The following is a 25,629-nucleotide window of genomic DNA, read 5'->3' as shown; positions in this document are numbered from 1 at the left end:
ACGTAACCTGTGATGGGGATCAAAGTCTACATAGTTCGAGATTAAAAATTATTGGTGAAAATATTTTTTTGAAGAGAAATTAATTAGAAATAATTCACCATTTTGAAAATAAAATAATTTTTTGAAATTTGGATATTTGTATTTTAAATTGTAAAAAGTAATTTAATTTTAATTATTTTCTCAATTTTTAAAATTATGAAATAAGGAAAGAAAAGATTTTAATTTTTTTATGTTTTATGATTGAGAATTTAACTACTATACTTATAGAACCTTATTGGTTCATATGATAATGTAATTGTTCTAAATATCTATGGAGATTTTAAAATCTCACACGATAAAAGAATTTAACAACTTTATTTATTTATTTATTTATATTCTTATGTATATTTTTAAGTATTAATAATCATTTTTTGAGCATGTATGTACATATACACTTTTTTCAAAAAAATCTTAATTATTATACCTGCTTATTGACTTATACGATAATATGATTATTCTAAATATCTATGAAGATTCTAAAATCTCACACGATAAAAGAACTAAATTTATTTAAATATATTTCTATTAATTTACTAGATTTATTATGCATTTTTTTATATGAAATCCTAATCATTATACCTACAAAGCTTTATTAACTCACATGGTAATATGATTATTCTAGAGGCCTAGGGAGATTCAAAAATCTCACATGACTTAAAGATCTCATTAGTAAATATGATTATAATTTAAATACATTAATTTAATTTTAGTAAAAAAATATTTATTTAATATATACAAATTAATAATCACAACATCTGTGAGAACTTATTATCCTATAAGATGATGTGATTAATTTAAGTTTTTATAAAGATTCTTGAAATCTCACATGCGACTTAAATATTTTATTTATTTAAATTGTAAAAAGAGAGTTAATTTTAATGATGGGCCTTTGAAACCCATATAAATATATACAAGATTGATCCTCATACCTATAAAATTTTATTGATTTACACAGTTTAAGATCATTTTAAATTTAAATACTTGTAGAGACTCTTGAAATCTCACACTACAAATAAACCAAATATATATATATATATATATATCATTGTTTTTTCTTTTTATACTTTAGCCTCTTATAAGGAAATTGTGACAACATACGGAAATAGAAAGCACTATGAGGTATATGCATGTTATTAGCCACGATTACCGATATGCATAAATAAACTATCACAAATGAACAAAGATTAATATAAGGATCAAACCATACCACCACACGTTGCATTTTTCTAAAACATAGTAATTAAAAAGATTGAAAGGCAATTTGAGAATGAATCATGCAAAACTAAACATACCTAGATTAGACACGTTGGATATCTTATAATACAAACCATCACAAGTCCATTTTGTGAACACAAACATCACAAGATGAAGAACTTGTCAAATTTTCAAAATTAGTAGGCAAGCTTAGTGATTAATTTTCAAGTGTCAAGAATCTCAAAACTTGAATAGAACTATGCCTTTAAACCATTAAGAGATGAAAGATTACACAGGATATTTTATAAATAGCTAGTCAAGGACTCATGCAAAATTATGCCCACCAATTAGCTTGGAAAGATTAATATAAGGGAAAAGAAAAGGGAAAAGGAGAATAATATTATTCAAGCCATAATAATTACCTTTTGACAGTTATCTCCAATCAACTTGTTCTTTTTCTTCTTCATTCTAATATACCCCCTTTCATGGTTCAGTCTTCCCTCCTACATCTACTAGTCTCTGCTTCATTTATGTTCACGATACTCCACGTTTTCGGATTCAGATCCCCTTTGAAGATCAACCCTAAATCTCTCTCAGTCTCTCTCCATCTCAATCTCTTTCTTTTTATAACCTCTAGAAATCTCTGATATTGCTCTCTTACTCTTGGTCTCTCTCATCCATTTTTCCCTTACTGTGCTCAGTTCCCTCTTCTTTCATCTATCATAGTTTGACTATGACCGAGAAAGAGAGATGAGAGTTTTGTGCGACGATGAATGAACTCGAACTAGGAGGACATGAGGCAAATGAACTCAAGTAGCTTTGGTAAATTCTCTACCCATACCAATGCAACTAAGGGAAGAAGATAATGATGATCTTATTCAGTCCAATAACCCATGTGCACATGCATGCTACTATTTCTGCATTTTCTTCTTTGCTATAAATGTGCCGTCAATCCCTTCATTCCTTCACCTATGTTTTTTGAATGCTGATACATATTTGAACACCTTTACATCAAGGTGCTCAATCACTCTCCTCTCACTCTCTCAACTCCAACCTCTAGAAGCAAAAATCAAGTACTGTTTAGATTCTCCTCCAGAACCCATCTCTCTCATTCTCCATTTTTGTCTTGTCTCTGTGCTCTCTACTTCCTCTTTCTATGCTCTATTTTTTCTTCTTTTTGTGCATCCTTGCCTGTTTTTTCATACGTCTCTAACTCCTTTTCTTTGCATGTGTGCATGCTATGTTTCTACTGCTTTTCTTTACATGTTCTAGCATTCTACTCTTTTTCTCTACATGTGACCTAATGTTTTGGTCTTCTTGGTTTGTAGTTTGTTTTTTCTTCTACTGGTCAAAAGTGTATGTGTGTGTGTGTTCTAGTTTTTATGTGTACTGTTTGCTCTCTTCTATCCTTTTTTTTCTACATTTTCATCTGGCCAAATGAGTTTGGGACTGTGGTTGCTTACTCTAAGTTTCTCTCTCTTTCCTTTTCTTCTTTCCTCTGTGTGCATGACTGCATTTTCTGCTTCCTTCATTTATGGGTGTGTCTGCTCTACTCTGCTTGCTTTCTTCATATGCATGTGGCCGGATGCTTGATGCTTTCTTTCTCTTTTTTTTAATGCTTAATGCCCCTTTTTTTAATGCTTTCTTTTTGTTTTTTATGTTATGTTAATCATAATTTTGAAAATCAGATTAAGAGAGAAAAATCTAATTTTGAATTAAGCAATAATATCCCTTTTTTTAGAAAATAACAAAATTTAAAGGAAGAAATTTAAAAAAGATAACTCTCAAAAAGTTGGTTCCTAATATCTTGAATGGTTGGGATAATTTAGGAAATATTTTTCAAAGATTGAAACAAGAATATTTATTATTATTTTTATTATTTTTTAAATTTTGTTAGATTATTATTTTTTAAATGTAATCCTAAACAAGATTAAATTTTTTTATATTTTTATATTTTTTTGGTTATTTTAATGAACTAGAAGAAATAAAATTCTAATCAACAAAAGATTATCTAGATTAAAATAAAATTAAACCCTATTAATTAAAGATTTTTTTGTTTTGAAAATATAATCCTAGAAAGGATTAATTTTTTTTTTGTATTTTTATATTTTTTTTGAATTTATTATTTTCTATTAAATTTAAAAATGCCCAGACAAAATATAGTGTTCACATCTAAGGTCTTTAATCTCAAATTCGTTGGCCAGTCATTGTTTTAGCTTTAAGATCTCCTCTGCATCATTTCCTATTAGTACCATATCATTCACATTCATGATTAGGACAGTTATTTTCTAACCAGACTGTCTTACAAATAGTGTATGATTAGCATGACATTGAACATACCCAAATCCCTTTACAACACGAGTAAACCATTCAAACCAAGCCCTAGGTGACTACTTTAAGCCATGTAGTGACTTGTACAATTTACATACTTTACCTATATTATCTAAACCTCTCAGTCTTAATGGAATCTCTATGTATACTTCCTCTTCCAAGTCCCCATTTAAGAAAGTATTCTTAATAATGGCTAGTATAAATTAGAAACAAGAGAAAGAAGAATGTTTATGGTATTGAATTTCAATGCAAAAGTTTCATTGTAGTCAATGCCATAGGTTTGGGTAAAGCCTTTGGCAACTAATTGAGCCTTATATTTATTGAGGCTACCATCTAAATTAAATTTCTTTGTAAAAACCCATTTACTTCATACAACTAACTTTCCCTTCAATAACTCCATAATCCTCCATGTTTGATTTTTATTTAGAGCTTTCAACTCTTCATTAATAGCAGCCTTCCATTTAAGATCAACTATGGCTTCCTTAAAAGTCTTAGGTATATTCCCACTATTAACAGTAGCAAGAAAGTGCTCAAATTGAGTATTGAGTTTGTTATAAGAGACATACCTATTGATGGAGTGTCTAGTACAACTTCTACCTTTTCTAAGAGCAATAGGCCATTGATGGTCTTCAAGATTACCCTTAGATTGAGAATCATGGCTTTTCCTTGGAGCATCAATGGGATCTTCATTATTCATGTGTTATTCAAATTGATCTATCCCTTATTCATCTAAGCATGGCTCAGAATCAGGCTCAGTTTGGGTTAGTTGAATTTCAAGTTCAGAGATAGGTAGTTCAAAATCTGGGATAGGTAGTTCAAGACTTGAAATATCTATAGAACTAGAGTCAATAAAAAAGGGTCTAGTGATGTATGAGGACTCACATTAGGGCTGCCAATTTATTTATTATTTGAATGACCATTATTAGTAGTACAAATTAGCCATCCACCATCATTCTCCCCTTGAATGGGTAATTTCTAAAAGAAAGGGAGAGATTCAACAAAACTGACATTGGTTATGACACAGAACTTGCAAGTATCAGGAGAATAACACTTATAACCCTTTTTCATAGATGAATACCCTAAAAAATACATTTAATGGATTGAGATTTAGGTTTGTTGCTTGCATCATGAAAGATAAAAGCAGTGCACCCAAAGACCTTTTTTAGAAGAGAGTTAATTAAATGTGAATGAGGATAGGATGTCAAGTACAAGTCAAGAGGTGGTTGGAAGTTGAGAACTTTAGAGGGCATGTGGTTAATGAGGTAAGCAACTATAAGGCATCGCCCCAAAATTTGTGTGAAATATTATTATCCAGTAAGAAGGCATAGCAACTTCAAGTAGGTCTCTGTTTTTTGTCTCGACCACTCTATTTTGTTGAGGAGAATGTACACAAGAAGTTTGGTAGTGAATCCCATTTTTAGCAAGGAAGGTGTAAAGAGTAGAATTGAGATATTCAGTTCTATTGTCACCATGAAGAATCTTTATAGAAGTTTGAAATGGAGTTTAAACAAATGCATGAGATTTTTTGAAAATAGTATAAACTTAAATTTATCTTTCATTAGAAAAATCCAAGTCAACCACATATGATCATCAATACAAGAAACAAACCACCTGGCCTTTATTTGAGTTTCAATTCATGATGAACCCCATACATCACTATCTATAAGGAAAAAAGAGGTGTGGAGGGGATATAAGAATTAGTAAGGAAAAGATTGCAAGTTTGTTTAGCAAATTGGTAAGTATCATAATGAAATTCAATTTTATTCCTAGAGTTGGGAAAATTTTTTTTCATATAATCAAAACTGGGGTGGCCTAAATAAGAACGCCATAACATAATGTCTTCTTAAGAGAAAAGAGAACAAATAGAAATAGAATTGGAAGTAGGATCAATTGAACAGCGTTAACTGATAAATTTGCCTTCCAGATAGTAGAGCTCATTGCATTCCTTAGCATTGCCAATCATTGTCCCTGAGGCCAAATCTTGAAAAGTACAATGAGATTTGTCAAATGTGGCAAGGCAAGATAAGTGGTAGGTAATACATGTGACAGATAATAAACTAGATTGGATATCACCATATCAAGGACATATAAAACATTCTTCAAAACAATAAAGTTAGGGACAATGACAATGCGATTCCCATAACCCGAGCATATGTGTTATTGGCTACTTGTACACGAGTATACTCTGAATGAGTGCTAAATTCAAAACATAATTCCCAAAAACCTGTAATGTGGTTTATTGCCCCTAAATCAACCACCCAAATGCTGTTACAATGAGACATAGTACTCAATATAGTTAATGAGTCTTACCAATATGGGCTGAGGTAACGGAGGGAGTAGTTTTCTCACTTGTCTCATCACGAGAGTATTTCTCTAGAATGCATTTCATCATAACAATTTCCTTAGTATTGAGTATATAATCATAAGTAGGGTGGGCAGTGAACCATTTGCTATAACCTTTATGCTCCCCCTTGTTATCACCCCTGAGGTTGGACTTTAAATAAGATGGCTTACCATGAATCTGCCAACAAGTTTCTCGAGTATGACCTTTTTGTTACAATGCTCCCATCGAAAAGACTTTTTTCCTTTGTGATCCCCCCTTTGATGACCATGAGCCATTATAGCAAAAGTTCTAATGCTAAAAAGAGGTAGAAGAGGTAGAAGAAGGAAGCTGTACTAGGAGTTTTGCATCTTTCTTCATATATAATCATGTTAAATGTGTCTTTAAGATAAGGTAGAGGTTTTATACCCATAATTCTTCCTTGAAGATCCTCATAGGAGTCATTAAGGCCAAGGAGAAATTTATAGCACCACTCTTGTTCAACCACCATCTTGTAATAAAGAGCATGAGCCTGATAAGACCATTGGTGCACCTCATATGGATCTATATGCTGCTAGAGACGCATAAGAGTAGTGCAATATAAGGTGACCAATTTCTCCCCTTGTGTAAGGGTTTGAAGAGTATGTATTGCTTGAAAAATTGCTGCTGTATTTTCTTTGACAAAGTAAGTACACCGAGAAGACTCCCAAATTTCTTAGGCTGAGTTGGCAAGGAGATAATTTTCACTTATCTCTAGGTTCTTCAAATAAATCAACCAAGTCATCACCATATTATTTTTTGCACACCAAGTTTCATACTTGGGGTCACCAACTTCTAGTGCTTTCAAAAACCTAATCAAATAACGCTCCTTATTCTGACCTTGTATGAATATAAGGACACTCTTAGACTACTACAGGTAATTATTCCCATTCAACTAATGGGTAAGAAGTAGATGAGAAAGTGAATCACCATTGCTGCTACCACTTGAGGAAAGGACACTATCACTATCACATTGACTAGAGAGGTTATTTGTAGGTTCCTAAAAAACCCTAGTCATAAGAAGCTTCTCAAAGAAATTAGAATATATTTAAGTACATCCTAGGTCATCAAATCCCAAGAGAGCAAGCTAAGTAAACAAGTTTAATTCATAAACCATCTTGACAACTTAAAATCAATGTTGGCTTAACACAAAAAGAAAATCAAGAAAAGAAGTATTTTTTTAGTTTTCTAAATTTCAAGTGAAAGTAAATAGAAGTAAAATTGACTTAAACAAGCAAGTGAGTGAATTCTCCAAGTTTTGAATTTATTCTACAATCATAGACTCCTTAATTGCATGAGCTTAGTCCTTATGTGACTCAACTGACAAAATAAAAGCCTAGTGACCGCTAGGACTAGGTAAATGTGGTTTAGATGAAGACATATAACCCTTGAACAATTGCCAAACTTTGATAAAACAAATTACACTAAATTTTGCCTTGCCAAAACCTTGCTTTAATATTTAGAACAATTGAATTTAGACAATCATCTCCTTATTAAGACCTAATAGAAGTTGAATGGATAAGATAAATTAAGCAAGAATCAAGAAGAATTTGAATTTAGCAAGTAATAACCATTAAAGCATTGTCGCACCCGAAAATGCGACGTGAACGGTGCGAGAGCAGAGGTTCCAGCCTTCAGAAAGAAGACTGAAGAAATGGGAGTCGCCACCAAGATTTTGAGAAAATCTTGGAAAACTATTTAAAGGAGGATAAGGGTGGTCTACAAAAACAGAAAATAGATTTGGGAGTCGGTTGGGTGTGGGCAAGGTGTTAGGCACCCCACAACACCTGTTCATCAGAACGGTTACCTGAAGTTTGCTGTGCTCTATTAATATGCTTTTATAATTATTTTAATTATCCCCTTTTTTATTCATGTATTTGATATAAAAATGATAATAATTAAGTGAAAAATATTTATTTATTTACGAGGGAAGACTTGACTCAGAATTCAACTCTGAGGCCTGCGTACCATGTGATGGGGATCAAAGTCCATATAGTTCGGGCTTACAAGTTATTGGTAAAAATATTTTTTGAAGAGAAACTAATTAAAAATAATTTACCATTTTGCAAATAAAACAATTTCTGAAATTTTGATATGTGTGTTTTAAATCGTAAAAAGTGACTTAATTTCAATCATTTTCTCAATTTTTGAATTTTTTGAAATAAAGAAAAGAGTTTTAAAATTAGTTTTCATGTTTTATTATTTTCTTAGAAAATTTAACTGCTATACTTGCAGAGCCTTGTTAGCTCATACGATAATACAGTTATTCTAAATATCTGTGAAGATTTCAAAATCTCTCACAATAAAAAGGTGAAATAGTGTAAATATTTTAAGTACATTTTTAATGTGTAATTATACAACTTACATTTTTAAACATAAAAATTTTAATCATTATACTTGTAAAGTCTTATTGACTTTCATAGTAAGATGATTATTCTAGAGGTCTATAGACATTCAAAAATCTCATATGATCAAAAAGTTTAATATATTAATTTAATTAATTAATTTTATTATATAAAAATATTTAACTTTATTTACAAAAATTCATTTATTTATTTACTGTATACAAAGTGATAATCACATCATCTACGAGGATTTATTATCCCATACTATGATGTACTGAATTTAAATCTCAATGAAGATTCTTGAAATCCCTCATTAGACTTAAATATTTTATTAATTTAAATTATATATAAAAAAGAGTTAATTTTAATGATGGGTCTTTGAAACCCATATTATTATATACAAAATTAATTCTCATACTTGCAAAATCTTATTGATTTTCACGATATTGGATCATTTTAAATGCCTATGGAGATTCTTAAAATCTCACACAATAAATAGATAATCAAGATATTTGCATTTGCAATCGATGCATAATATTATGATTGGCTAAATAATTCATGCAATAAAGGCAATGGAAAGAAGAGAGAAATAAAATATTTTGACATTCCACTCCCTCTTTTGACATAAGAATGTATTCTTTAAGGTTTTTTTTTCTTTAAATAGGCTTAATGCTCAAATAAGGCTTTTGAAAGGAAATAATGAGAGTAGTGGTAATAGCATCGAACAATTAAAATTAACAAGATCCACATGTCATCATTACCATCAATCACCCAATTTATCTTCCATAGAAATCAAAATCAAGCTGATGTCTCGACTTTAAGAAATAAAGAGATAAAAAATTAGATTCGGTTCATATGCTCTTTTATGCTATAAAAAGTATATTTTAGATCTAATTTAACTTGGTCTAATAAGAATATGAATTTTTTCAATTCTCCTTTTATATATTTTAACAAACATCTTACGGGAAACAATATTCACACAATAATACAAAGCTATTTTCTCTTCAAATATTTTTTTTAAATATCCATTATCAATATTTAAACTTTCAAAGCTTCCAAATCTCCTGGTTTTCAACACGAGTGAATTCCTCTAAAGAATTAGTCCCTTAATGGCATAATCAATGCAGAAACTCAGGCACATATCTATTGCAAGAAGAGAAGGGAGGAGGGGTTCAGCTTACTAGAAAAGAAAACCTAAACAGACAAATGAAGGATAAGGACTGAAGCCTCTTCACGCACTCCATAGATGATCCAGCAGAAGGGAGAAAAATCCTCTTCAGTCTGTCTCTAATGCATCTCCTACTCTGTTTTCACTCAGTTTTCTCGTCCTTATTTCTCCCTCACGGTCTCTCTCTTCTCTTCCTCATTTTTCTTCTCCTTTTCCATTGTTCTCTAATCCATTTTTTTCATGCTCTTTCCTTCTGTGCTCTTTTTTCTGATGCATTTTCTCATCCTTGTTTCTCCCTCTCGGTCTCTCTCTCTTTTTCTCCTTCCTCCTCTTCACGGGCTCTATTTCTCGTATGGTCCATGCTCTGTTTTTCTTGCTCTTTATCTTTTTCAGGTCTCTCATGCTTCTTCCTCATTCTCGGTCTCTCTTCTGATCTCGGCCTCTTCTGCTCCAAGGCTTCATGCATGCGTACGCATGCTTCCCTCTTCTTTTAGTCTCTCTTTTCTTTTCTCTCTATTTCTCGATCATTTTCCATCTTCTCTCTTTCTCCTCTCTGTCTTTATTTTTTTCTATCTCTCCCTCTCTTTAGAAGAAAAAATCTCTTTGCCCAGAATCAGCTCCCCTCTCCCCAGTCTCTTGTGCTCTCTCTTATATTCAAAACTAAAAGAAGGAAAAACAAAACAACTTACCTTTTGTGTGGCCGAAAACATGCTTTACTCTTTGTTCTTTCACGTGTCTAGCAGGCTCTGCCTTTTCTAGCACTTCTCTAATCCGGCTGTGGTTGTGTGTGTGTGTGTGCTTCCCTTTTTTTTTTGTTTTGTTTTGTCATGTCTCCTCTGATCTTGTTGAAAAGGTTTGAGTCTTTTGGCTATGTGTGTGTGCTTCCTTTCTTTTTTTCTGTTCTGTCTTTTCTTGCACTCATCTACTTCCTTTCCTTTTCTTTCTGTCATGTCTGGTATTCATGTGCTTTTGCTTTCGTGTGTATGTTGTTGTTGCATGTTTCTGTTTCTTTTCTTCACCAAAGGTGTGAATTTTTTGCTTTGGCTGTACCCAGCCTTGTATATTTTTTGGTTTCTATTTTCTTTTTTTTAAATTAAAACACACACACACACACACACACACATGTATATTTTTAGATGAAAAATAAGATTTAAGAAGAGAAATTTAACTTTCAAAAGTTGACTCCCAATATTTTAAATGATTGGGATAATTTGTGAGAGATTTTAAAAATTTAAGCAAGATTATTATTATTATTATTATTTTGAAAATATAATCCTAAAAAAAGGATTAAATTTCATTTTTGCATTTTTATATTTTTTTTGGTTATTTATTTTTATTTTTGTTAAATTAGAAAATGCCCGGACAAAATATGATGTTCACAAGCATAAACTTAAATACTTGAGGTGCATAAATTCAATGAAAAATGTAAACCAAAGCAATTTGATCCTTAACAAGATATATGACATCAAATTAATTTAGTTAATCTAATCAGAATTAATGAATGAAATTTGAAATCATAACAAGAAACAAAATCAAATTTGAGCTACACAAAATCAAAATCACAAAATCTAAAACTCAAGTGAAATTTCATCATCTTGGAGAATCCTTGAAGGTTTAGCCTCTCGTCTCACTCTCCATAGCTACTAACTAAAGGAAAGAATCAAAGAAGTTGCCATAGATGAATGCTTTGAAGAAACTAATCTAGACAAACCAAAACCAAGAGGAAAATTTGTGTGAATAGTATGGCCGAACTCGAATTAAGAGAGAAGCTATAAAATGGTGTGCGACAAGCTGAACTGAGATAAAGATGTGCGATGATTCTGTGCAACTGAACTAGAGGCAAGAAGAGGTATGTGTGGTGGCGAGAATGAATGGCCGAACTCATCAAGACGATAATGTGTGTGCTCAAGCTCCTTTTTCCATTCATGTTCTGCTTCTTTCTCTTTTCTTCTTCTTCTTCTTTTTTTCTCCTTTCTGCATTCCCTCCTCTTTAAAAAGTCAAAACTATGATTTAAAATAAAATTGATCAAATTACCAAATTGGCCCTCTAATGCTTAAAGATGCAAAATAAACAAAACTAAATTAATCTAATAAAATTGAACTAAACAAAATCTTAAAAATGAGAATAAAAATTGCCTAAGTAATAAAATGTGTCAAGGAATCAAAATTTCAAATTAAAAATAATTAATTTTAATAAAATGTGCAAAATGACTGAAATGCCCTTATTATCAGAACTCAATGCAAATGAGCCTATGATCAAATTCAATGCTAAAATAATTCATATAAGGGTCTAAACTAATAAACTATGGTCATAAATGTGAAACAAGTGTGCAATATATGTGATGTACTAGTTCCCTTTTGGTATTAAAGGTCTATAAGGTAGCCTTTAAGGTTGCCTTGTAAGCCATGATAGCAAACAAAGAGGAGCAAAAACAAGGGTACTTCTTGATGGAAATAGAGAATACAACTGAGGAAGAGAATACTTTGGGAGGATCTGAATGATGAATAGTAGAGTGCACCACCTAATAGATGAGGGAGGCTTGTTTTAGTGCCAGACCCTAAACATTAGATGCATTTGTGCATCTTGGTATAAAGTGGTAGGTCATGATTGGAATTAAGGACCGAATAAAGTCGTACTACTTGAGTAGGGGAAGATTGAGACGCATGATTAGAGTGTTGAACCCTAGTTTTGATTATTACAAAATAAAGAAAAATTTTGTGTGCTTCAAGCTTTCATAACTAAAATCTAGTTAATTGGCTTAACGTTAATCAAATTTGACTAAGTGAGAGTCTATACATAATAGAAAGCATGCTATTTTGTTAGTTAAGTATTTGACTTAACTATAATCTTTATGCTTGAAGTTATCTTGTTCTAAAGTGTTTTTATGTGTTGTTAGCACTGGTATTGAAAGCCTTAATGCTAATGCTACCTTAGTTAGCACTGGTAAATCACTTGCGTCAAGCTCTGCTCATTTAACTCTCGTGATTGGTGATTTCATTCCTTCATGTCACTTATTATTACTGCAATTCATTTAAATTTTTAATTAGCTTAATTCACCCCCTCTTGGGGCATTTACATGAAGCACAACTTGAGAGAGCCAAGATGCACTTTTTAGCACCTTGCGTCTTAAAGAATAAAGTTGCACAGAGTTGCACACTGTTCAGGATGAAGTCACATGAGCGATAGAGATTTAGGTACAGGCCGATGGCAGATTTGATACCATGAACATTTTTGTGATAAATTGTTGTTTATTCAAGAGAAAAAGAAAGCATTTATAGAGTACAAGAGATATGATAATTATATCATATCAGAGAAATAAAATCTAATCACTAATATTATGCTGAAAAGATAATAACAAATAATAATAAATTTAGGGTTAAGATAATTAATGGGCTTAGGACCCATCAGCTTACTTTCAACACAAGTCTCCTTCTAAAGGATAATTATAGAATTTTTATTTTTAGTTTTTGTTGTATTATGGTGCATCTGATGGTAGAGGCACAGTCACCTAATTTAGGCCTTGTTTGTTTAAGAGCTTTAAGATGTGATGGTATTTTTTTATTTGCTTTAGACTTTAGTAATTCTACTTATGGTTTCCCCTTTGTCCCTATCTTGTTTCTGTTTCAGTAATGATGTGGTATATGATTGCATTCCAAGATGTTTTGATTTGTGTATTTCAATGATTCTTTTCCCTTATGATGATGACCCTAATTTTTTTTAATGAAATAATTTTTTTTATGAAATAATTTATCTTACAATTGATATTTTAATTATTTAATTTAGTTCTATAGAAAATGGAGAAGAGTGGCTTAGTGAAACTTGTGTTGGTTGTTTGCTTGACTCCAGAGTAAAAATAAATAAATAAATACTTTATTTTGTCTTAGAAAATTACCAAAATGACCATTTCTTTTATATTATTACAGAAAAATTTTGGAAACTTTCTTATAAATTTACCAATTATTTATTAGCAATAGATTTATTTATTTATTTTTCCTCCCCTGCCATTCGAATGGGAGAGGCATCAGATGAGAGTGAGTGGGCATCGACAAAGAACCCTGTGCCAGAACCTTCGATTCCATCCTCCTTCCTTCACTGTTTCGACGGCCGCCGGTGAGAGTTGGCCGAGTTCCAGTGCTTCTATGGTGTCTTCTTCTCGGCTGTGATTTCTCGTTCTTCCCCATTCTGTGATCGCGTGAATCTACTGTTGCAGAGGTTTGGGTTGCTAGTTAGTGGTTCCTTGCGTTGCCATCGGGCGTTCACTGATTCCTCTTTGCGTCGCCGGAGCTCCTTCCTTCTTCATGTCCGATCTGCAATTTCTCATTCTTCAAGCTTCTGGGTTCAAGATCGGAGGTGAGGGTTCTCGATTCCCTCCTCCTTGTTGGTTCTGTTCGTTGGTGGGTGTGGGTCTTAGATGGGTGTGGGTCTTAGATGTTGATGTTATAATTCTTCTTGTGTGATGGTTGTCCGTGTTTGTGTGGGGAGTAGGAGTTGAGTCAAGCTGGAAATTCTGTATTAAAAGTTCAGTGATGATAATATGTTTTTGAAATTTTTCCTTCGATTGAAATTAATTCTTGATGAGGAATTTGATTGAGTTCAATTGTGGATGTTTGAGAATCTAGTGGGCAAGAGATTATAAGTTACGAAGCCTTATTGAGTGGGTTAGGAAATTATGCACACTAGGTGTTTGATATAATGTCTAAGAGGAAGTTATATCCTTATGGAATAGTTAATTATGGTTAAAGTATTTTGGAGAAACTTTGTGACATAGATGTTCTTCCATAAGTTTGTATCCGATTTTTTTTATTTAGAAGTAGCAACATTTACAAGTCAAATGCTGAAAAATAAAATGAAATAAACAATATCTTATTTATTTTGGCATCTATGCTTGAAATCCAACTTTCTCCATTAATAATGGTGGCTTTCAAATTGTTTTTGTTGCTTTCGTGATAATATGGTTTTTGATTTGTTATTTTACTATCTTGTTTGGTTCATATTGAGGAGTATTTGGTTAGTAATTTCTGAATCAAATTGTTTGTTTTTATGACAACTTTTGGGACACATATATAATGACTAATGAAAGATTTGAGAATCTTGCCTTGTTTTCTTTAACAAACTAAATTGTAAGACTTTGAGTATTTTGCCTCTTTGAACTTTTATGTGAAGTACGTTGGATTTGTGATCATCATCATCATCATCTTCATCTTAATCATTTGTTAGTAAGTTTTAAAGTAAGAGCTTATACTGCATTAGACCTGTCTGCTGATGATGTGATTGATGGATGATTAAGTAATTAAACATACATTATTAAATTATTAGAGTAGAATAGTGGAAGCGTGAAGGGACGCGTTGAACTTTATGGGTTTTGATAGTAATGAAATGTTCTACTTTTTTTTTTCTTTGGAAGTTTGCAAGCATTCATTCTTTTGAATTTCTTTGATTCAATTATGTGCTGAATAGAATTTGAGAATATCAAAAGTTGTTGTAACATAATTATGTTGTTTCCAAGTTGTTAATTTGCTCTTTAGCAAGAGGATAGTCATCTCTTGGCTCCTAGCATATCTAAATGTTAATTCATATTGCGGTATTGTGAGAAATATCAATCTATTGAAGTTTATCATGCAATTATTATTATTATTATTATTTTTACTTAATGCAATGCTTGTTGTGATGTTTATCTTGGGTTAAGTGTGACAAATTCAGTTTTGAATTTGAGACTTTTGCAAGTATTTTTATAGTGATGAGAATCTTTTTATTTCTGAAAGAAATTTTCTACTAGCATACAAAAGTCTACAGAAGAAAGTGTGGAAAAATAGCTTATAGACATGTTTGGATTCTTTTATAGTAAAAACTTTCATATATTGAAAAAAATTGATTTTTGACATGCTCAGGAGAGGAACCAAACAAAGCACGCTTGTTATTTGTGGCCTTCGAGCTCTGCCTGTTATTCGTAGCCTTCTAGCTGCGCCTGATATTCATGGCCTTCGAGCTGCGCCTGATATTCATGGCCTTCGAGCTACGCTTGTTATTCGTGGCTATAAGTTGTGCCGGATTTGTTACTTACCCTCGTGAATTATGTGTCTATGCCTGCTTCTCATGGTCTACGAGCCATACCGGATTGGTGATTTACCCACATGGGTTGTGCACTCGCGACAAAAATCTCGTGCTGTGTGAATTCCTTTAAGGAACTTGTTTTAAAAGAAAAATAAAAATATGTTTTTTTTCTTTTCTAAATTTTTATTTTTGGAAGGGAATTCTTATTATGAATTTTTGGATAAGTTTATCCCATGATTACTTTTACAAAATTTATCTTGTTGCTATAATGAGTTTGAAAGCATGTTTTATACACTTGTTGATAAGAATATATATATATATATATATTCGGTTTATATTACTAGTATTGTTTCAGTAAATATTTATCTATGTCTATGTTTATATATATTTGAAGTATTATCTTATGGTCTTGAGAAAATGACATGATTTGGAATATATATGTGTGTGCATGTTGCTTGATTATGTACTTATTGAATTGTTTGTATTTCAGAGATTAGAGACCATCACCTCCTTCATCTGTATTATAAAGTGGATTCCCATGATGAATAATTGTAAAGCTGAATTTATATTAAATTTGAATTAAAGGCTTGTGGTATTTGATAGTTGTTCCAAGCAAAAGGCAAGGTATCCACATCTTTGTTTTTATTATTCATTAATTAAGGAAATGATTCTTATATTCTATTTGAATTGATTGTTTAATTGTTTTAAATATTTTATTTTAAAGATTTATTGAAAATCTTAAAAAAAAAGTTACAAGTATTATAATATTATTTGAATTTATACTGCTAAAGTGTATAATTTTTTCCAAAAATAATTAGGAACATGTGTTTTGATTAGGCTTGCGAAGCAAGGTTAACCCTGTATTTTGTGCCAGTCATGTTTGATATTTTGGGATGTGATAGTTGTGTTGCCATCTATTATGATTTTTCTTCTTAAAAAATGTTTCTTTCTTTAAAGACCAAGTGCATCTTTTCTCTTTGACGTTTATAGTTAATTTAGATCACTCTAATTTTGATATGGCAGGAGCATTCCAACGAAGTGTGGACTTTGATGAATAAGATCATTGTCTATTAATTGCTATTTAGAGTTAATGCCATACAATGTTATGTTGGTTGTTTAATGTTGCTAGTTTGTGGTTTCATCCATGGATATCAGCAAGGATTCATTTGTCAGTAGAAGTTTAGTCTGGTAAATATAAAGTTGAAATGGGTAAATGATAGGGCATTGGATTTTGTTGTTACTAGTCATAGAGGTCTTAAGGTAGTGGAGATTCTTGTTTCGGTTATTTTTTCTTCGGGATGTCTTCCCATTTACCATTTATCTCGTTATTATGGACAGCTTGGTCTTCCCCATGACCTGAAGCCCTCCACATTTATCCAGAGTTATCCTAATATATTTATTGAATCCTACATTTTTGATAGTAGGGGTTCTCGTGTCCCATGTTTCAGCTTAAGTCCTGGAGTGTTGAAAGTCTATCTAAGAGAAAGTTAACATCTATTAGCAAAATCAGTTGGAATTTAGGGATAGGCTTTGCAAATTGCTTATGCTCACGAAAGATAGGGTCCTTCCAATACAAACCATTGACTAATTAAAATGGGATTTGGGGTTACTATATGATTACCAGCATTCTTTTGTTCCAAACCATCGTGAAAGGTTCTCCGTTGTTTGCCTCCCTGATGATCGCATTGGCTTAAAGTTGTTATATTGGGATGAATCGCTTACTATCTCTAAGTTACAAAAGAATGCTTCTATCCAACAAAAGGAAGATGACATAAGAAAAGGATCATTAGCATTTCCAATTAGTTTTTACTAGGGGTTTTAGGTTGAGAAGGAAATGCATGGAATGGTTGAATGAGTGGCAGGAACTTCCCTTTACTTCTTACTTGGATGTCTTTCATTTGGATCCTCGTATTGATGTTTGTGAGAAGAGGATAGTTGGAGTTTTTCATAAGCTCCTTTACCTTACAGTTCATTAAAAAAAAACTGAGCGTAAGAATTTTAGCAACTTCCGAAAATGCTTGGGATTACCTCAAAAGTTCACTAGAGTATTTGACCATCATCTAGGAATTTTTTTTATATTTCTAAGAAAGGCAACACTCAAACAATTATTCTTAAGGAGGCCTACAATAGTCCAAAACTTATGTGGAAACATTCCCTTGTAATGATTAAAGAGGATGAAATGAAAAAATAAAAGAGCAGAAGCAGAAGTCACATAATGGAGCGCAATAAACTCTCCATAACCTCCCCTTCATTTGTGTAACCCCCTTTTTACTTGTATGCTTTAGTTTCACGATCTTAGTACTATAAATAGGGCTTTTGTTGCCTATACAATGCACCTCAGTTTGAAAAGAAAAAAGATGTGTTTGTTTTCCATTCAGTTTCTGTGCCATTTTGGTATCAGAGTTGGTTCAGGGAACGAAAGAGTAAGATAGAGTTGAGGAACTGTCGGATGGGAGAGCAACTCAGAGGAAGAGTCGTTGACTTATTTGAAACATACATTTTGGACGTTTTCTCCAGAAACTAACGTCACCATCGCACTCAGGAGGTTCAAAAACATGGAATAAGAGGTTCCCCGTTGTCGAAAAAGTCTACACGTGCCTCCACGCGTCGTTGCCCGAAGACCACGCGTGGTTGCCGTCTCCACACGTGCCGCATGCGCCAGTCGAAGGTAGAAGACGATGACGTCATTTGCCACGTCATCAATCTGATCGGTCAACGACAGGTCAAACCAATCACTTTATGCAACGTGTCATAGTCGCCATGTCATCTTGCCCAGTCAGCCATATCTTTTGAAATTACATTTTTTCCCCAAATCTTTCCATAATCCCATATTGACCTCTTAAGTTTATGAAATTTCATATTGACCCTAAAAGTTTTTGAAATTACACTTTCCCCCCTCAATTTTACCTAAATTTTGTTTTGACCCTTATATTTTCTAACCCCCACACATCCAGAATCTCCATTTTTACTTCTAGAGTGTCTCGAATTCCCATTCTACTCCTATAACTTTTTTAACATTTTCATTTGCACCTCAATCATTCTAATATCCTTAGCCTTGACACTTATCAAAATGCCTCCAAGACGCCGATATGTGCATGAGATTGAGATGGAAGAGATGAGATGTAGGATACAAGAGTTGAAAGCCATTGTGGAATTGCAGCGGAACTTTGTTAAACAACAATAGAGAAAACATAGAGGGAGATTCGGGAAGCAACAGTTCGTCATCCACTAACAACCGTCGCCGTCCACGATAATAACAATTCCGCCCTAGTGATATCAAGGTAGACATTTTTAAATTTGAGGGAAAACTCCAGTCAGACGAGTTTGTAGATTGGCTGCAAACAGTTGAAAGAGTATTTGAATATAAGGAGATTCTAAATGCGCAAAAAGTCAAAATTGTCGCACTTAAACTCAAGAAACATGCTTCTATTTGGTGGGAAAACCTCAGACGGAAGTGGGAACGTGAGGAAAAGAGCAAGATTAACACTTAGAAGAAAATGAAACACCAACTCATTAGGAAATTTCTGCCAAATCATTACCACTAGGATAATTTTATCCAACTGCAAAATCTTCGACAGAAATCTTTATCCGTAGAAGAATATATTAGAAAATTTGAGTAACTCATGATGAAGTGTGACATTCAAGAGAAGGAGGAGCAAATAATAGTCAGGTACCTTGCAGGCTTAAACACAGATATCAGTTGTCTAGTCTAGTTTTAGCAATATTGGACCTTAGATTATGTCATCCATCTAGCCATGCGTGTTGAGAAGCAAACACCTAAGAGATCCACTTTCCAGCCTTTGTTCTCTAGGGGTTATTTAGAAGGCTGTAAGGCGGAATTTCAGCAGACCAACTCCTCAAGCAAGTGGCAATCTATTACTATGTGCAAACTACCATTCAATACTGCCAAGGTATCTGACTCTAAAGTAATCAAATGCTTTAAATGCCAAGGAGTTGGCCACATTGCTATGGACTGTCTTACTCGAAGGGTTGTCAACATTAGGGAAGGACCCGAGTATGAAGCACTTGAAGGAGTTGAGGAGGACGTCGAGTTCTACGGCACCCGTATATGATGAGGAAGTCACGCTTGCTGATCAGGGAGAAGTATTGGTGCTTAGATGAAGTCTGCATACAACTATAGTCAAAGAAGAACCTTGGCTACGACGCAACATTTTTCACACTCGTTGCACAGCCCAAGAAAAAGTTTGTAATGTCATCATTGGCAGTGGAAGCTGTGAAAATGTAGTCTCTGACTACATGGTGGAGAAATTGAAGTTGCCAATACAAGATCATTCGCAACCTTACAAGCTTCACTGGCTTAACAAAGGGAATGAGGTAAAAGTTTCTAAACAATGCCTTGTGACCTTTTTTATTAGGAATTGATATTGCGATGAAGTTTTATGTGATGTTCCCATGAATGCATGCCACCTTCTCTTGGGAAGGTTATGACAATATGACCGACATGCTATGAACAATGGGTGAGCAAACACCTATTCTTTTATGAAAGATGGTGTCAAGTTTACACTAGCGCCTCTTTCGCCTAGCGAGATTAGCTAATCTTCAAGGGAATTTAGCGCCTTTAAGCCATTAGTATCCTTGATGACTAAGGAGGAATTCAAGGTGTCGAAGTCCGAAGCCCAAATGATGAGCTTTATTCTGGTGGTTGAGGTGAACGATGAGTCAGCCAATCCACCAGAAGTTATTCCGTTATTGTTGGAATTTTCAGAGATATCTGATGAAATACCACCAGGGTTGCCTCCCGTGCGAGACATACAACACGCCATTGACTTCATTCTAAAAGCAGCCATTCCTAACAAGCCTGCTTACAAGATGAATCCTCAAGAATATGTCGAAGTCCAATGACAAGTTGAAGAGTTGTTGAAAAAAGGGTTAGTTTGAGAAAGTATCAGCCCTTATGCTGTACTTGTTCTTCTAGTACCTAAGAAGGATGGGAGTTGGAGAATGTGCATTGATTATTGAGCCGTCAACAAGATCACTATTAAGTATCAATTTTTGATACCTTGGCTTGATGATATGCTAGACCAGTTGCATGGTGCCACTACTTTCTCCAAAATTGACCTTCATAGTGGATACTACCAAATCAAAATTCAGTCAGGAGATGAGTGGAAGATTGCTTTTAAGACAAGAGAAGGCTTATACAAGTGGAATGTGATGCCTTTTAGGTTAAAAAATGCCCCTAGCACATTTATATGCCTGACGAATCAGGTATTGAGACCCTTTATTGGCAAATTTGTTGTTGTGTACTTTGATGGTATTCTTATTTACAGCAAAAATCAAGAACATTTAGATCACCTGCGATAAGTTTTGCAAGCCTTGCGTGAACAGAAGCTTTATGCAAATCTCAAGAAGTGTACCTTTCTCACCAGTGAAGTTGTGTTCTTGGGCTATATCATTATAGTAGAGGGCGTTCGAGTTGATCCAAGCAAAGTTGTAGCCATTGACAGCTGGCCAATTCTAAAATCTATCCAAGAGGTTCGAAGCTTCCACAGATTAGTTTCTTTCTATAAGAGGTTTATCCGCAATTTTAGCTCTATTGTTGCACTACTTACAGATTGCACCAAAGGAGAGAAGTTTCAGTGGACAGAGCAAGCTCAGAAAAGCTTTAAGGAGTTTAAGAAGAAGTTGATTGAAGCTCCAGTCCTAGCTCTTCCTAATTTTGACTAAGTGTTTGAAGTTAGCTGTGATGCTTCTAACACCGGCATTGGTGCTGCCTTAAATCAGGAGGGCCATCCCATTGCCTTTTTCAGTGAGAAGCTCAATGATGCCAAGCTTAGGTATTCTACCTATGACAAAGCATTTTATGCCATTGTTTGAGCTCTCCAATATTGGAGTCATTATCTCCTGAATAAAGAGTTCGTACTTTTTTCTGATCATGAGGCTTTCAAGTATTTGAATTCTTAGCAGAAGATCAACCGCAGACATGCCCATTAAAGTGAACTTTTACAGTCTTATTCGTTCCTTATCAAGCGTAAGGCTGGAACTTTGAACTCCATAGCTGATGTTATTAGCCATCGACACATGCTACTCACAACACTGCAAACTAAAGTTGTTGGGTTTGACCTTGTCAAAGAGTTGTATCAAGGTGATCTTGATTCCGAGGAGTGTGGGAAGCAACTGTAAATCAACCTTACCACCAGTTCTACAGACACAACGGGTTTCTATTTTGAAACAAAACTCTATGCATTCCACAGGGTTCTTTGAGAGAAGCCATAATTTAGGAAGCACATGACGGTGGATTAGCTGGACATTTCGAACGGGATAAAACAGTTGACCTAGTGAAGGAGAACTTTTACTGGCCTCAACTTGAATAAGATGTCAATAGGTATATATAGAGATGCAAAATTTGTCACTTGGCCAAATTTAAGGGTCAAAATACTAGATTAGACATGCCTTTGCCAATTCCAAAAGCACCTTGGGAAGATGTAACTATGGATTTTGTTCTGGGTTTACCACGAACTCAGGGGCAAAAAGATTTTGTCATGGTGGTTGTGGATCGTTTTTCAAAAATGGCCCATTTCATTTCATGCCAGAAGACTAATGATGCTGTTCAAGTAGCAGACTTATACTTTAATGAGATTGTGCGTCTTCATGGCATTTCCAAGATTATCACTTCTGACTGTGATGTGAAGTTTCTTAGTCAATTTTGGCGAACACTATGGAAGAAGATGGGAATTAAGCTCCAGTTTAGCAGTGCTAGTCATCCCTAGACAGACAGTCAAACTGAAGCTATAAATAGGATTCTTGGTAATCCTCTTCGCAGTTTCGTGAGGAAGAATTTAAAACAGTGGGATCTTGTTCTTACTCAAGTTGAATTTACCTACAATAACTTTGTTAATTAAGTAACTGGGAAGTGTCTGTTTAAAGTTGTTTACGACACTCATCCTATTAGTCCACTAGACTTAACCACTTCACTTGATAAGCAGCAATATAGTTCTGATGCTAACCAAAGGGCTCAGGAAATCAAGAAGTTGCATAAACAAGTTCATGCACGAATACAGAAGCAGAACTTGAGAGCGAAGACTCAACGTGACAAGCATCGAAAGTATTAAATTTTTAACGTGGGCGATTTGGTTTGGATACATTTATGGAAGGAGCGATTTCTTAAACAACCAAATGCCAAGTTATCCTCGAGAGTTGATGGTCCGTTCAAGATAGTGCAAAAGATCAACAACAATGCTTACAAGATGGAATTATCTGGTTCTTATGGTATATCTGCCACCTTCAATGTCGCTGATCTATCTCCTTACATTGATGAAGATGATGAATTTGGCTCGAGAGGGAGTTCTGTCAAACTCGAGGAGGATGAAGCGGAAAAATAAAAGAGCAGAAACACATAATGGAGCATAATAAACTGTCCATAACCTCCCCTTAATTCCTGTAACCCTCCTTTTGCATGTATGCTTCAGTTTCACAATCCTAGTACTATAAATATGGCATTTGTTGCTTGTGTAATGTACCTTAGTTTAAAAAGAATAAAGAAATGTTTGTTTTCCATTTAGTTTCTGTGCCAGAGGAATTTGCAATCATGTTAAAGAAAGGGTTGCTCTAACGGGACAGCAAGAGCATAAAGTTGGAGTAGCAGAGATGAGAATGTTACGATGGATGTGCGGACATACACGTAAAGATAAAATTCGAAATGAGCACGTACGCGAAAAAGTGAGGGTGGCACCTATTGAGGAAAAAATGGTAGAAAATCGGTTGAGATAGTTTGGGCATGTACAAAGAAGACCAAGGGAGGCACCAGTGAGAAGAGTGGAACATATAACTCTGAGTCCGATTAAGAGAGGTAGAGGAAGGCCTGAGAGAACACTCTTGGAAGTTGTTGAACGCGATCTCTTAATTAATAATATTCCTAAAAGCTTGATAAATGATAGAGCACAATGGCGTCTTGCAATCCATGTAGCCGACCCCACCTAGTGGGATAAAGGCTTGTTGTTGTTGTTGTTGTTGTTGTTGTTGTTAAAGAAAGGGTTGCTCGATACGAGTAGGGGTTTTTATAAAAAAGATGTAATTGTTGGGTAGGAGTAGAGGTTTATACAAAAAATTGTGAAAAAGGATTTCCAATGATAATGAATTTATTCTACACAGTATTGAGGATGAGGTAGAGTTTGGTATGCTTTATGCTGTGATTCAGATATGCATTTTTGTTTACAGTGTTTGTATTTAGGATTCGCTATGTCCAAATAATTTAGGAATGCTCCATCTTGCTTAGCATGTGACCTAGTTTAACATCACAAGTTACTATTATTGGGCATGCTACCAGGTATTCAGAGATATGTGCAAGCTCTAGTAATTACCATCTATTCACAATATTTAGTCCAAACCTTTCCATATGCTTTGGTGTGTTATATGCTCACCAATAATAACATCCATTTCTTCTTCTAAGTTTCTCATCATAGTGTTTGTGATATGTTGCAAATTGCAAGTTCCCAAGTTTCTCCTGTAAATTCTTATCAGCTTTTGAACAATTTATTTGTTATTCTTTTAAGTTGATTGGTTGATTGATTTTAATTTCTGGTGTGTTTATGAGTTTCGAAATGTTAGGAAATTGCTATTTTTTGTTTTGCTGTTTGACATTTATGTTGTTACTAAATTCTTTGTTGATGTGTGTTATTTTACAGATTACTTATGATATCAAGGAAACTTTATTTTTAAAGGACAAGTGGCTAAAGTATGTTGGGGATCGATGGAGGGGCTTTAAGTCCAAACTTACTAGAAAATATGTGGTTCCTAAGAGTTGTAACAAAAATGATGATAGTGATAATGATGTCAATATGAAAAAACCTTGGAAGAAATATCCATTCATTGCTTATGACACGTGGATGAAATTTGTTCATGGTAGACGCAATCCTAAATTTTTTGTAAGTGAAACAAGAATATCATAATTTATTTAGTATTAATAAAAATTCATTTTTAACAAATGCTTTTCATTATTTTTTAACAAGAAAAAAGTCAAAAAGGGTAAGAGTGTTGAAGGAAAAATCTATGCAACCATATTATGTCTCAGGGAGGATATGCATATATTTTAATATTTATAATATAATGACTTAGGAGAAGTGAGAAGCGAAAAGACAAGCGGTGGGGGTTGATAATATTGAAGATGTTTCTCCATCTCCTATTAATCGTGCTCAAGCATGGAAGAGAGGACGGATAAACGAAAAGGGAGAGTTTATTTCCCTAGAGGCTAGAGAAGTGATTGAGAAAATTGTACGTATCTTTACAGTCAATATCTTTATCATATGATTAAAATTTTTTAACTATATTGATTTCTATTTGCTTGCATGTTCTAGGATGCTCTTACAGAAGCATCTTCTGATGGGACCTTTATGTCTACTAGTAGGAAGGATATATTGACCATGGCCTTAGGAAGTGAAGAGCACCCCGGTCGTGTTAGGAGGTTCCGAAAGGTGTGGGCTTAAGAGAATATTTTGGACCTCCACCATCTAGTTTTGTGCTAATACGACAAGTGCAAATGATGATAGTAGAATGTAAGTCAAGCATGATGATGGAAATGTAATCAATGATTAGCAATCTGCAGATGCAACCACAACAAGCACCGAAATATGATGGTGTTACAGAGCTAGTGTGTGATCCTAACCTATGAAATCAAGGAACTTCATACATACTTTATGTGGAGGATCAATGGCAAATGAATAGTTGCATATGGAAAAGTGTATAACAATGCAATTATAATCTACCACCAGCAGATACAACATAACCAAGTAAAAGTAATGGTTAAAGAGGTTGTGGATGCTAATGCTCTTGTTCTATTCTCTACTGGGGAGGTGCAAACAATAGGACAAGCTCAGTATAATTTTATTATTTGGTTGAAAAAGCTAGTCCGACAGGTTACTGAAGAGGTATAAAAATATTACAATTTTTTATTGTTAATTAATATCATAGGTATTTCTAATTTTCATTATATATTAATCATAGAAAGTTTACAATTAAAAGAATCTTTGGGCTCCAATCCTCAATCAGTGCAAGATAATTTGAAACGATTGGCTTCGGTGGTGGTTGACATGGATGAATTTTCTAATGAAATAAACATAATCAAAAAGATTTTTGGGAAGCATATTATGTTTAGAGTCGTCAGAAAAGACATTAATAATCTTATTAT

The 25,629-nt window shown here is 33.8% G+C and overlaps 1 long non-coding RNA gene across 2 annotated transcripts; it reads left to right on the top strand.

Annotated features, from left to right (window-relative positions):
• Positions 1-13,443: 13,443 nt before the first annotated feature.
• On the top strand, positions 13,444-25,266 carry LOC129302866 (uncharacterized). Of its 2 annotated transcripts, XR_008591334.1 has the most exons (5): positions 13,444-13,787; positions 15,326-16,112; positions 24,131-24,370; positions 24,561-24,716; positions 24,800-25,266. It is a non-coding gene; the product is annotated as an uncharacterized LOC129302866 (long non-coding RNA). The 2 variants fall into 2 exon arrangements; XR_008591333.1 differs by lacking the exon at positions 15,326-16,112.
• The last annotated feature ends 363 nt before the right edge of the window (positions 25,267-25,629 follow it).

The sequence above is a fragment of the Prosopis cineraria genome, unplaced genomic scaffold (assembly GCF_029017545.1).
Source record: "Prosopis cineraria cultivar Desert tree isolate PC_DT_omini unplaced genomic scaffold, ASM2901754v1 PC2, whole genome shotgun sequence".
In the NCBI taxonomy this organism is placed as follows: domain Eukaryota; kingdom Viridiplantae; phylum Streptophyta; class Magnoliopsida; order Fabales; family Fabaceae; genus Prosopis; species Prosopis cineraria.
The sequence above is the reverse complement of the archived record's forward strand: the minus strand, read 5'-3'. Positions and strand labels throughout refer to the sequence as shown.